At 33.9% G+C, this 13,709-nt stretch overlaps 1 protein-coding gene across 2 annotated transcripts in view; it reads left to right on the forward strand.

Annotated features, from left to right (window-relative positions):
* The window catches only part of Epha6 (EPH receptor A6), an 863,593-nt gene that overhangs the window by 355,936 nt on the left and 493,948 nt on the right, over positions 1 to 13,709 (forward strand). The window lies entirely within an intron of this gene.

Below are 13,709 nucleotides of genomic sequence, written 5' to 3' on the forward strand. Positions count from 1 at the left end.
CCATCTACTACTATAAGGAAAAGTCTCTCTAATGATGCTGAATAATGCACGGCTCTATAGGTATAACAATATGTCATTAAGATTCATTTTATTTGCTTCTATCAGTTGCTGGTGATAATTCAGATAATCATCAATCTGATTACAGGGGAAGGCAAGTTCAGTTAGCCTCTCCACTGATGCTTAGGGTCTTAGCTGTGGTCATCCTTGTGGATTCCTGGGAATTTCCATAGTACTGAGTTTCTCGATAACCCCATAATGACTCCCTCTATCAAGGCATCTCTTTCCTTGCTCTCCCTCTCTGCCAGAGGTGGGGAGGGCAGGAGGTGGGAATAAGAACTGGGATTGGCATATAAAATGAGAAAAGATTGTTTTAAAATAAAAAAATTATAAAAAAGATTCATTTTATTGCTATGTTCCTTTACACAATAATTTTAGTAGGTTTTCCTTTAGGACCCAAGTTTTTAGCTTTAGTAACAGGGTCTGATATGGGTTCAGTCTTATAGACTGGGCAAAATATTAATTAATTGTCTTTCCCAATCAATTAGAGGTATATCCACAACTGTGTTTTATTTCTCATACTTTTGCTTAAATATACCAGAAAGATGTTTCATTTTGTGTGCAAAGCAAGAAGGCAACACCAAGGAAACATTTTATTTTGATTTTTTGTTTATGGCTAAAAAATAAATAAAAAGATAAAATGGGTAGTTTAATACAAAGTAATTTTTCAGGTAGAAATTAACAAAACAAAACATTCATTATTAACAGTCAAAAAGAAACAAATTGTGTTTATAGAAATCCCGACACGTCCAAAGCATGTTCAACATGAAAGAAATGCCACTTAATATTAATTCTGCTGATGTTGCTAAAGGTTGTTAAGTCAATATTATCAGAAGCAAGTCGTCAAATTCTTTGCCTTCTTGAAATATAGATATTCAATACCCACTTCTCTACAGTTGGATGGCAATTAAGGATAGTCTGTCTCAGACTCATCTTTTCATTGTGAATTTCCTATCTTTGCTCTGGCAGCTGTAACTAATTGAACTGATACTGACATAGATTTAATTCTACAAAATGTATTCTAAAACCTAGTATATCTCTTTTTATTTGCAGTTCACTGAAATTTTGGAACATAACCTGTTTAAAATATTGTTTAGTGCCTTGTTGGGGAATGTAATTAGGCGCACACTGCACATCATTCCTTTTTATGCTTGCGCTTTAATGTTCTTTATCTTAGAATATCTCTTCTCATCCTCATTGTTTAAAACAAATGTTGACAACAACTTCTCTCTAAAATTCGTATCTCAATGTAAAACAAAAAGGGGAGTTTTAAATATTTCCTAACAATACACTGACTATAAGACAGTAGAATAAAGTTCATTGTTTTAAAACAAGCAGTCACCATGACTTGACCAAAATGTGATGCTGGTACTGTATGCTGTATTTTTTTCATGTTCTTACAACCTAAGCAAAGGACAGAGTCTAAAGCTACAGAATCTTGTATTACAGTGTAATATTTTCTGTTTCCTCAGGAAAAGGATTGCTGTCTGGGAAAGAACACTGAATATTTTATTTATTGAAGATAATTGAAATGTCAGTATAGTTAGTCATTACTAAATAACTTTAGAGCTCTGCCAAATATTAAATTATGTTAGAATCTGTAATTGTAAAGATATTTTTACCCCTCCAAAAAATCAAATCATTTCCAAGTCTAATGTCTTTTAGTGTCAAGCATCTTTTGTGTAACTGATATAAAAAGTACTTTGGGTTTTAGAAATTAATTTTCTGAGAAATTGTCAGTGACGGGGCTCCCAGTCAGTCATTAAAAAAAATGAGAAACTCTTTCTTACCACTTATGAACACACTGATATATGCTACAAATTCACTGAACCAGGATTGTTCATTTTATAAGTAATATTTTATTTTTTTAATTTTCTGCTGGGCGTTGGTGGCATATGCCTTTAATCTGAGCACTCAGGAGGCAGAGGCAGGCAGATCTCTGTGAGTTCGAGTCCAGCCTGGTCTACAGTGCGAGTTCCAGGACAGCCTCCAAAACAATACAGAAAAACACTGTCTCCAAAAACCAAAAAAAAAAAATTCGTATATATGTAAAATGTACTTTTATCTACCACCTACTATGTCCATTCTATCTGCCCTCAAGACACAATAACCTCTCTCCCTTCAACTTTACATTCTCTCATTTTATTACTATTATTATAATTAATATTATTATCATCATCACCATCATTATTATCATTAAATGCTTTCGTTCACTTGGGACTAGCCATGTGCAAATGGCTCTAAGGCTATCCACTGTGCCACAGACAACCTAATAGCAACTACATTCCCCCAAGAAAAGGAAATCTTCTCTATATGAGGGCTCCATAGTTCAGGAGTTAGAGCACTGATCTTATTATTTTTTTAAAAATGTTTTTTTCATCTCATACGCATGGTATTGGAAGACAAATACAATGTGTTATACCTAAAATAAACCACCCTACAAGTACCTATTAAAATAAGCCTCTGTAGACTTTATTAGTAAAAGTTAGAGATGGTATGAATCTTTCATTCATACATTTAATCAATTGGAAAATATTTATTTCATAGTTATTTCTGCCAGAATCTGTTCTGTGTTCTAAGGCTGTAACAACACAAGTGCAAAGTAAAGTTCAAAGTATCTTTATTGTCGTAGTCACTACTTTCATAATTGCCCTCCGTAAAGGGAAACTCAGTAGAGTAAGACACTTGTTATACGCATGTAACATAAATAATAATGGTTATGCAGAGAACTCAACACCTCTCTTAAAACATGAAACTTGAATGACTCGTGAATCTAAGAGAAAATCCTGTGGCTTCATAAAAAACTATGGCAGAAAGTGGTGACTTAAAGGGCAAAGTCTTAAACTCAAACCAGTGTCTAGAAAGTAACAAGAAAATACTACTGCATATCCATTCATTGGAAAATGCTTAAATTCATCTGCATTAAGTTCTTCAATGCTATACCTATAGACTTTACAACAAAAGACACTAATCAATAGCAAACCAGCTTTTAATGTAGGTATGCTTTTTTCTGAAGGAAACATGCCTATCCTTCACTTGATTTCAAGCTCTTAGGGTTATCAACTGTTTCTTCCTTTAAATATTTTGCATATTTATAAGAAAAAGAACTATAAAATTTCTTTTATTTCTAACTGTATTGAAGCCTTTATTCCTATGTTAGTAATTGTCACTCATTCACTTGTATAGATTGAAGAACAATAATGACTGAGTAACCAAATGCTTTCAATCCTATGAAAATGAGCCCCAGTAGTAGATGGCAAACTAAATTGAAAATAAGTGAATAGGATTATAGGCTACATTTTCTTTAACTGCCACATGATACAAAACATGACTGTAGGCTAGGAGAATGACAGAGATGCAGTGCAACTCTTTGTTTGAAAAATGAAAGTCACCTTGATTTTTGACTCAGGTATGTATAAAACTTGACTGCTTTGGAAAACCAATTCATTTCTGATTATTATTAAACAGTGCTTTAATTGTTTAACATGTTCTGAAAGTATTCCTTTGAAGTAAATATTCATAAAGATTGAAGCACATTAATTTATCCAAAACACAAAGTTTTTCAATGTATATATATGTATATATATATGCCTTATCGTTAATATGTTATATTCATTTACTTACCTTAAATCCTTCAGTTATATAATTTAAAAACAAACTAATGATATTTTAATGAACCTAAAATTCCATTTAGCATCCTTAGTTCAAATCATGTTTTCTTACCATATTTTCATCAGCATTTTCTATTTGATTTTGATTCTTAAACAAACAGTACTAGCTCCAAAAAAAAAACATAGCATCCTTCTTCATAGAGCAGGGGCAGGACCATGAAAAGAGCTATTTAATTCATCTACAAAATCATGGAAGTTATACAATTCCTATTTTTTTCATAAGTGTCTTAACCACCACAGGTGTCTCAGGGAGCCTGAACTGAGAAATATAAATCATACAATGTTAGATTGAGGAAACATGTGTAGCTCACATCTTGATCTGAAAGCATGAAGCAGAGAAAGCACACTGGGGATGACAGGGGGCTTTTGAAACCTTTATCCCTCTCCCAGTGACACACCTTGGTCAACATAGGCATGCCTCCTAATCTTTCCCAAACACACACCAACCGGGGACCAAGTTTCCAAATGCGAGGGGCTAATGGGCAGCATCTTACTAAAACTACGCCTAAGATCTCTTTCCTACCTAAGATAGAGTATGTACAGGGAAATATGTCTACCACCATCTCCCGCCTCCCTCTGCCTCTGCCTCTCACTCCCCCTCTCCCCCTCCTCTCACACATACACATACACACACCTGGACTGTCTGTTCCATATCTGGCAGTTCTGACTGAGAATATCCCCATGATGTCTGCATCTCCCACTGAAAATGGGAAGCAGATCAAGCATGTGGTCCTTTCTTCAAGAGATCAATATATTTGGAAAGCTAAAGTAGGTTATGGTGGTAACCACAAGGTAGCATTAGGGATGGGAAAACAGCTTAGCTAAGAGGAGGGTAGTATGACAAAGAACACAGCCTACACTTTTGACAGGTGGGCAAATGTTAAATCTTTCCTGGAGCCCAGGACTTAGGCAAACAATGCACATTCCATCATAGCATTACACTTACCTTATAAGATATGCTGACAAATATGAAAATTATTAAGACTTTCAAGATGACATGCACAGAGTATTAAACCCTGCATGAACGGAAGGGTTGGCACAACTGGCTAAGGCACCCATTCAAATAATGCTATTGCTTTTCTGCCTCTGTGTTTTCAGCAACCTAAAATGAGCAGTGACTGTGATGAAACAAGCGATATGATATACATGCTACAGTGAAAATAAATACATGATTGCATGGTTGAGTCATGATGCCAGCGCTCTGCTATAACGAAACAAGCAACATTTCATTCTCTACAATTTAAAAGTAAAAGTTTGCCTAAGTGAAAAACAAAAGACCAAGAGTAAATTAAATATATGATATATGATTCAATATTTTATTTCAAGAACTGGGTGCTTTCAGTATTACTAAAAATGTCAGTCTTTAAAAAGTAATACATGATTAATGAGTGATAAAACTTTTTGCATAAAATTGTTTCTGATCATTGGGACCACAGATATATCTGGAAATATTTGAATACAAAAAGAAATATAATATGACATAAAGACTATATTTCAAACCAATTAGAAAAGTGGATCTCAAAACAAATAGTTGTTAAGCAAAAACATTATTTGAAATGATCCAAACTAAATTCTTTAACTCAAAAAGTTTCTTTAGCTAAATTATACAAAGAGAAGATAAAATAAATACAGGCTAAAATATAGCAAAGAGAAAAGTAAGAATGTTACAAATAAAAAAGACTGATTTTATAGAAACTGAGTAAATCAAAAGTTGTATAAAATGAAATGAAAATAAATGGTGAGCTGGAAAAATAACTGTAAGATTATAGAGAAACAAAGGAAAAAACAGCAATTTCTTTGAAAAACGGTATTGCATAGAATTCATTAAGAACTTAGCACTCTTGCTAAACTCAGTAATGAAATTTAAACAATGACAGCATTTAACTTGTGTCTTTGTGTGTGCATGTTGCAGGGGTGTGTGTGTGTGTGTGTGTGTGTGTGTTTATTGATAATTATTAATGTAGTATCTGCTCAGATGGTGATTTTTGTCAAAGTCTTCAAACCACTGTTTGATTGGCTACAGAAATACATGATACTGAATATCCCACAATAGAATAATTATGCTTTCCAAAATATTACATATCATTGTTTAAGAAAGATAATACCAGTCTAACATGCTATGTTAAACTGAGAAATATAGCCTACATATCTTAAAGGTTCACCAACGAATACCGAAACATCATTTTACCTATAAGATGGGATGACATGTTTACTGAATGCAAATAACATTTATAATATTATTTTTAAGAGATTTGACAGTCCTGTATACACTATCATCCCAATTGCATGATAATTGATGCCTGTATATAACTGTAAGTAAATTAGTGACACAGTTATGTCATGATGGCAATATTTTCTTGTGCTTACCAATGTTTCTTTGAGTTATAGGATTATTATTATTTCTCTGAAATACTTGAAACATCCTTTATGATCTGACCTACTTTTTTTTAAACATCCCAACTGTAGTTTCCCCTCCCTCCTCTCTTCCCATTCCTTCCTGCTTCCTTCTGCTCCCCACCCCAGCATACACTGTTCCCTGTTTCTGTTCAGAAAAGTGCAGCCCTCCATGGGTATTAACAAAGCATGGCATATCAAGTTGTGGTAAGATTAACTAACTCCCCCTTTATTAAGGCTAGGCAAGGCAACCCAATGTGAGGAATAGTTTACCAAGAGCCAGTCAAAGTGTAAGAGACAGCCCCTTCTCCAACTGTTAGGAACTTAACTTTTATCTTTTTGAAAACATCTGCAAAATGTAAGAGCTGTCTGAAATTCTCTATGTAGACAAGACTAGCTCAAACACGCAGTGATCTTCCAGCTTCTGCTTTATGAACATTGAGATCATAGGACTCTACCAACATGTCCAGATATTTTTAACTCTTTACATCTACCCCATTATAGTACTTAACAAACCCTTTTGGTTATATGTCAATACTTTCTATGGATTGTCAACAACTATTTAGACCCCAAATCCCAGCATCACCTACCATATAAAATGTATGCACCAAATATTTGTTAAATAAATTGATGAATTAAGTGAGAATGTGCTTTTGGATACTTAAATATACTTTTATGCACACACACACAGAGAGAGAGAGAGAGAGAGAGAGAGAGAGAGAGAGAGAGAGAGAGAGAGAGAGAGAGAGAGAGGAGAGAGGGAGAGAGAGAGAGAGAGGGAGAGAGAGGGAGAATTTCTATCATACTCAAATTCAAACCAGCAAATGTTTAATTTCACTAGCATGCTTAGCCCTCAATCACCAAATATTCAACAATAAGCACTCTGTCAATACATCCATTTAACTAAAGCAGAATTCAGAAGGCATCCTACCCCACTCTCTCTTTCTCGTGTGTGTGTGTGTATGTGTGTGTGTGTGTGTGTGAGAGAGAGAGAGAGAGAGAGAGAGAGAGAGAGAGAGAGAGAGAGAGAGAGAGAGAGAGAGAGAACCTAAGCAGGAATGCCCTGAGCTCAGGCAGAAGAGGTCATTGTCCATTTGGTTTTATGAATCTCTAGGGCTCCTAATTTCATAGCCGGTGTACACAATTTTGTCTGCTATTTACCATGTGCATGCTCATGGATTTATAACTCCTAATGTCATTATATTTTTCTGTGGCTACTCCCAGTAGTTTAGCTATGTGTAGAATCAGGAAACAGCTGGTCAAAATCTGATCAACCCTTGAGTGAATCCCTGAAGTGTCTTTATGCAGCTGTGTAAACTCAGTCAAGTTATATAATCTCTCTGGACCACAAAGTCTTCACCTACATAATGAACAAATTGTATCCAATAATTTGATGATTACTCCTGTATTCAATAAATCTCTATTAAGTCTTTTCAATATTTAAAATCCATAGCGTGTGCAAATCCCTAGTAAAAATCGAAAACAAAATTCTAAAAGTGTGCAATATCTTCATCCACCTTCAGTAAGGAGATACAGACCTAGTCTGGAGTAAGGTAGCTAGGATATCTTGCTCCTTTTGCACAGTACTGGAATTATGTTCTCAGGAGCCACCTCAGGGGGCTCACAACCACCTACAATGCCAGCTCCAAGGAATCTGGCGTGTTCTTTTGCTCTAAAAGAAACAAGAAAGTGCATACAAGAAAGGAATGACATAGATTAAAATAAATAAATAATGTAATTGAAAGCAACAGAAACAAAGAAAAATTAAATCAATTTCATGGCTGATTGTAAGAATAAGGATTAGGTAGTCACTTGTAAGTGTAATCAAGAGTTAGGAAGAGGAGAAAAAATGAGATGAAATAGAGAAAATAACACAGAAAAGAAATGGTATAAATTAATACTCAAAGTAAAATGTGTTAATGCATAGAATTTGAAGATCTACTTGAAATATGATTTTTCCAGAAAAACCCAAGAATCCATTCAAAGGACAAAGAAGTTAAAAGTAGATACACCTGCATGAAACTGTCAAAGGACTCTTAGTGTCAAAGCTGAATTCCTTTGCAAATTTAAGAAGATTGATTTGTGTCACTTACAGAGGGTGGGGAAGTAGAAAAGATTTTATATGACCTGTACTACATCAGAATTATACTCCTTACAATTAAGCACTTAGGTAAATTCTGGTGACTATCAATGAGCACATGACAAGTAAAATCTCTGCTTCATTCAAAAATTACAAATTTTCTAACTTTAGATAATATATTAAAACTTCAAAGGAGTAAAAACAAGAATAAAACAAACCTACGCTCTCAAATAGCTAAGCAGAATCCAATAGTGAGGCTGTAATGGCTCCATAGTTAAGAGCCTTTGTTGCTCTTGTAGAAGTCTCAAGTTCAGTTCCCTGCACACATGTCAAGAGTGTTACAGCTTTGTAGAACTCCAGCCCCAAATAATATAACATCCATTTCTGGCCTATGAGGCCACACATTCACACATTTGTAAATAAACACATGCACATAGAAGATAAAATAAATATTAAAAATTACTTAACAGTTACATATCCTGAAATTCTATCTTAGCATCCCATGCAGGTTTTACCATAGACCTTATCTGAATATTTTAGGCATTCCAGAAAATGTACATAATGGCAAAAGTTGTGCAACTGTTTTAGAAGGTGAAAAGTATCGTGGTCATTTTTTTCTGACATACAAGTCCATAATATTTAATTTAGTGATTTAAAGCAGAACCAAATAAATAAAAAATAAAAATCCTGGTGGTTTGTATGAAATAAAAATATGCATCTTAAAGGCCAGGATATGTAAGTATGAACTGTTTTCTTTGTTTAGGTATAACAACAAGAATATTTCTTCATCATTTTTTTCTACAATTCTCATGCCATTTCTGTTACTTTAACCTCGGGGTTTTTTTGCCACATGTTTTAATCTAACATTTATTTTTTAAGATCAAGCCTGTGAGACTTTTTTATAGTGACTTGTTTGCGCCTTGAGTCCATCAGTTTATTCCAAGAAGAAATACTCTCCAAATTGAATTTGGATATTCAGCTATTGACTATAAGCCCTGTGTGGACTGGATTTACTAAATGTACTTTATAATTTCATTCACTCTCTAGAGATTTCAACAATACTTCATGCCATTTAGTTACTCAGTAAATGCATGCTTAATGAATGAACAATCATTTATTAAGCCATCTTATGTGACTATCATGTTCCATCTCATCTTACAGCTAAGAAATATACTCTGGTCAATCTCCAAGGGTTCACTCAACTAGGAACATGCAATTATCACAGAAGCAAGGATGAAAAGGAAAGATTAAAAGTCCATTTTATGTTACATGTTAAATAATAGCATGCTGATTTTAAATGTATTGTTTAGACAAAAAGACACTGGGTGGAATACTTTCTGTAGGAGTTGTACGTTGAATGACTATTAAGACCTCTTAGGGATGGCAACCTTGAGGTCAGAGCATGACAGGGAAGAACAAATGCTTACCACCCATCTCTGACAGGGTCGTGGAAAACCCAGTCCCTGTGTCCTTATCTATAGAGACAAATCATGTAGCAGAGTCAGAGGTTGATTAGAAAAATGCAGAATCATGCTTGTGACACTTAGGAGATAATCTCGCACATTACAACATGAGGTCTTAGTAACAATAATATTCTGTGCTTCCTCAATTAGAAGGCATGCTGGATCATGAGTTCTGAATGTCAAAGCGAGATTTGCCAGAGAAGGAGTTCCTCACTCGGTGGTGGTGTTCTTTTAAAGGAAGCTTCACAGAAAAACTGTTCCCAACTGGGAACAAATTTACCTGGCATGGAAGCAAGATGCACAATTTGATAGTGATTTATATGCGACATTACAGTGGAATACTGGTTGTCTTGTCAGAGAACTGTCTTTGAGCATGAAATGCTTTTTGGTCTAGCCCTGAAGATTTAACTACAGGGTGCACAGTTATGAAACTGTTTTTTTTCATTGATCTGAACTGTTGAATTTTTAACTGTAGCTTATTTTCACTTTGATTCTGAGACCCATAAATGTCAGTCAACATGTTGAAGAATCAAAATCATTGGCACAAGAATTGAAGAGTGATAAATCAAGCCTGCCAGTGACTACTGCCCCAGCCAGATGCAAACAACACAACCAGTCTCTAGTAGTCTTGCGTGTGTAATTTCAAATTAAGTGTGAAAATTAAGCAGGAAGTTAATTACTATCCTGAAACAAATAGTCTGATGTTGATTGGAGAGGACGTCATAAAGCTGTGCTTTTCCTTAAGAGAATTGTCAGAGGAAATATTGCAAAACAGAGATGTACAAGCAACTACTAGTTCAGGTGAAAAGGTGGGGTGGAGGCAGACATTTATATCACATCTGGCTTAAGGAGTCCAGGAATGTGAAGAATAGACTTCCTCCAAGAATACTTGGTTATTACAAAATCAAAGGCATAAATGAACAAAGCACATACATCATGGTGTCTGCATCAGGGATAAAGTAGTGGGTGGTTTAGAACGATTTCTCTACCCCTACTGACTGGATGTTGGAATCCTGTCAATTCTATTCATGATAGATGATTTTGAAGGAAGAATTGTACTTTAAATCCAAGTGACCTTAAAGACCTAGATATGTTATAAATCATTAGGCCACTGAATAATCCTCACATATTTTTCTCTATCTACCATCTGTAATTTGCATTATCTTTAGATATTTAATAGACAATGACTTCTTTTATTGAGGGCTTACTTGACTTACGTTTTTAACAACAATTAAGGAAATATTTCAGGAGAGAACCCATACATTGGAATTTAAGTGGATTTTAAGAAGGATGCAGCAGTGTGTTTGTGTTGGGCAATATTCTGAACACTGTAGTATCCAATGCTATTACCTTTGATATTTTCCTGGTATGGAATCTGAGACAGCATAAGAAAAATTAATATCTAGATAACACAGATAAATAAATGACAAATCAGAATTGGTAACCAGACAATCTGGTGTATAGTATGAATTATTAACCATTAGGACAGTCCTTTGAAACCGGGACTAGAGAACAGCAGTTCCTAACCCTAAGTTAATTATTTAGTCATAAAATATCAACTCCCACTGGGTGGTGGTGGTGCACACCTATAATCCCAGTACTCAGAAAGCAGAGGAAGGTTGATCTCTGTGAGTTCCAGGCTACACAGAGAAACCCTGTCTTGAAAAATATCAAAAACATATATATCAACTCCCATATTGTTGCTTTTCTAACTATTGAACAATCAAAATATTCTTTGTTAAAATAAAAATTATAAATTACTAATATATAGAGACTTGATCTTCAACAAATCCAAAAATGAAGAGGGAATTTAAAGATTAAGACAGATTGAATAAGAATATAGAAAGTCACCATCACACACTGCAGGGTGACGTTTGAGATTTTCTTTGCATAGACTTTAACAGCCTCTCATCTAGGAGTCTTAAGACTGAAACTTAAAATCATCCTTTCAGTCCCATAAGGGAGAATAAATATTCTTAATCCTTTCCTGACATATTGTTTTGATTACTGATATGCTTCTACTCATACATTCTTTTAATTCCAAAAGAAATTATATAGATATAATCCTATAATACCGATTCCTGTGAAGTTTTATTGTGTTCACTGAACATTGTAGGTGCATTCCTGATGTATGGTCTCTGTTCTTTGATTTACTGGCTACAACTCTTTGCTCAAATGGAATTTTGCATGAAAACAACCATATATTTATTTTATTAAGTTGATAATTTTTGATACCTACTACCCAAAACTTTAATTATATCTCCTTTGTTCACTACTATTTCTCAACTCATCCTATGTTCAATTTCTGCCTCCTTTCTTATTTAATTTGAGCTTCAGGTTTATAGAAATAACTTTTGTCATGTTTAGTTACCACATTAATAGTGCCTATAAGTTCCCTAGTTCATATGAGGCACTCAGTGTGTGTTAGCTGAATAAGTAGATGAAAAGCTTGATAAGTAAATGCTGTTGAAAGTGATCATTTTGTGATAGTTTATTTATCATTTTATAATTTAATGCTTTAAGCATGTCTATAATTTAGAATTAATTCAAAATATATATACCTCTTGATGCATTGATTGGGGCCTTTTATAAAATGCTCTGTGCACTAAAGTTATATATAACTATAACAAAAATACATGAAACCAGTATTTTATAACAAAATTATATATTTTAAATCAGAGATCTGGAGATGGATTTAGATGACTATATCTAGTTGCCTCATACAACATCACAACAGAGCTCTTAGAATTACAAAGTAAGAGCACATGAGAGAATGATGAACACAGTGTGTGGAAGATGTCAGATGGCAAAGACAAAGTTGAAAGAATAGGCACACTCATGTGGGAGTAAAGCTACTCCTGAGAGACAATCTATTCAGAGAGCCAAGTAAAATTAATATGAATTTCAAAATTTAAATATCAAATAAGTTAAGTCGTATCAGATAACAAAGGGATGTTCCTCTTTAACAATATTACTTCATTTCCTCATTTAGAGTCCTTTTGAGAGTGAACAATAAAATGAAATAAATCTAACAGTAACAAATTGAATGCTGATATTTTAAGGTAATAATGCAATTGTTTTGATATATGTATCAGTACAGAAGTTTCTCTCTCTCTCTTTCTCCCTCTCTCTCTCTTTCTCTCTCTCTCACATACACACAGTGACACCGATTTCTTATTCAAGCTTCATTTTTTAACTTTATTTGATTGTTGCTTAACAATTTTGCAATCCAATTACAAGAACTGTTGTCACAAGCCTGGATATATTACAACAATATAGAGAGTGGTGATGTTGTACCAATTTGAGCCATCAAAGAAAAAAACTGAACCTTTACCTTATCGCTTTTTTTCTAACTTTGTCTTTCTAAGGAGCATAAAGTCCTGATAAATTAGTTCTGCATGTGCTCAAAGTACAGAACAAATACAATTTAAAATGAAAAAGTGACAATTATGAATTTGTATTTTATATTTTAAAGATCAGCCCAGAAGTAAGTAATTCACTAAAGATGTCCATGTAATGATTTGCATAGAGATAAAGTTATTGATGTATAAAATCAATTTATATTCCACTTTCTGTGAGAAAGAAACAGGAATGAACAGTTAACATTGTAAAGTGCAGTCTGAGTTGCAACTGGAACCAATATTTTATAATCACAGCAATTGATTATTTTAATGTGGAGATAAGAATTTTAGTCTCTTTAAGTGACAGTCTAGTACATTTGTATTTGTATTTATTTATTATTCTGTTAATACAGGTTTCTATACTTGTAAATATTCAAATGATTTTTAAAAGATTTAAAAAAATAATTTCACGTGTCAATTTTAGCAAATGTACTTTATTTCCCTGCTTACATTTTTATTATTATTTCTTTTACTGAACATGTATTGATAGAAAAATTTGGTTCTTTAATGAGAGATGCATTGGGTCTCAGTGGTCATATATACATTCTTGCACACACTAAAATAAAGAAATATATCCAATTTTTCATCTGCATATATAATGCCTGTCCAAGTCCAACCTCTATGATAATAATGGCTTGAGATC

Source organism: Mesocricetus auratus, unplaced genomic scaffold (genome assembly GCF_017639785.1).
Source record: "Mesocricetus auratus isolate SY011 unplaced genomic scaffold, BCM_Maur_2.0 Super-Scaffold_100008, whole genome shotgun sequence".
Lineage (NCBI taxonomy): Eukaryota > Metazoa > Chordata > Mammalia > Rodentia > Cricetidae > Mesocricetus > Mesocricetus auratus.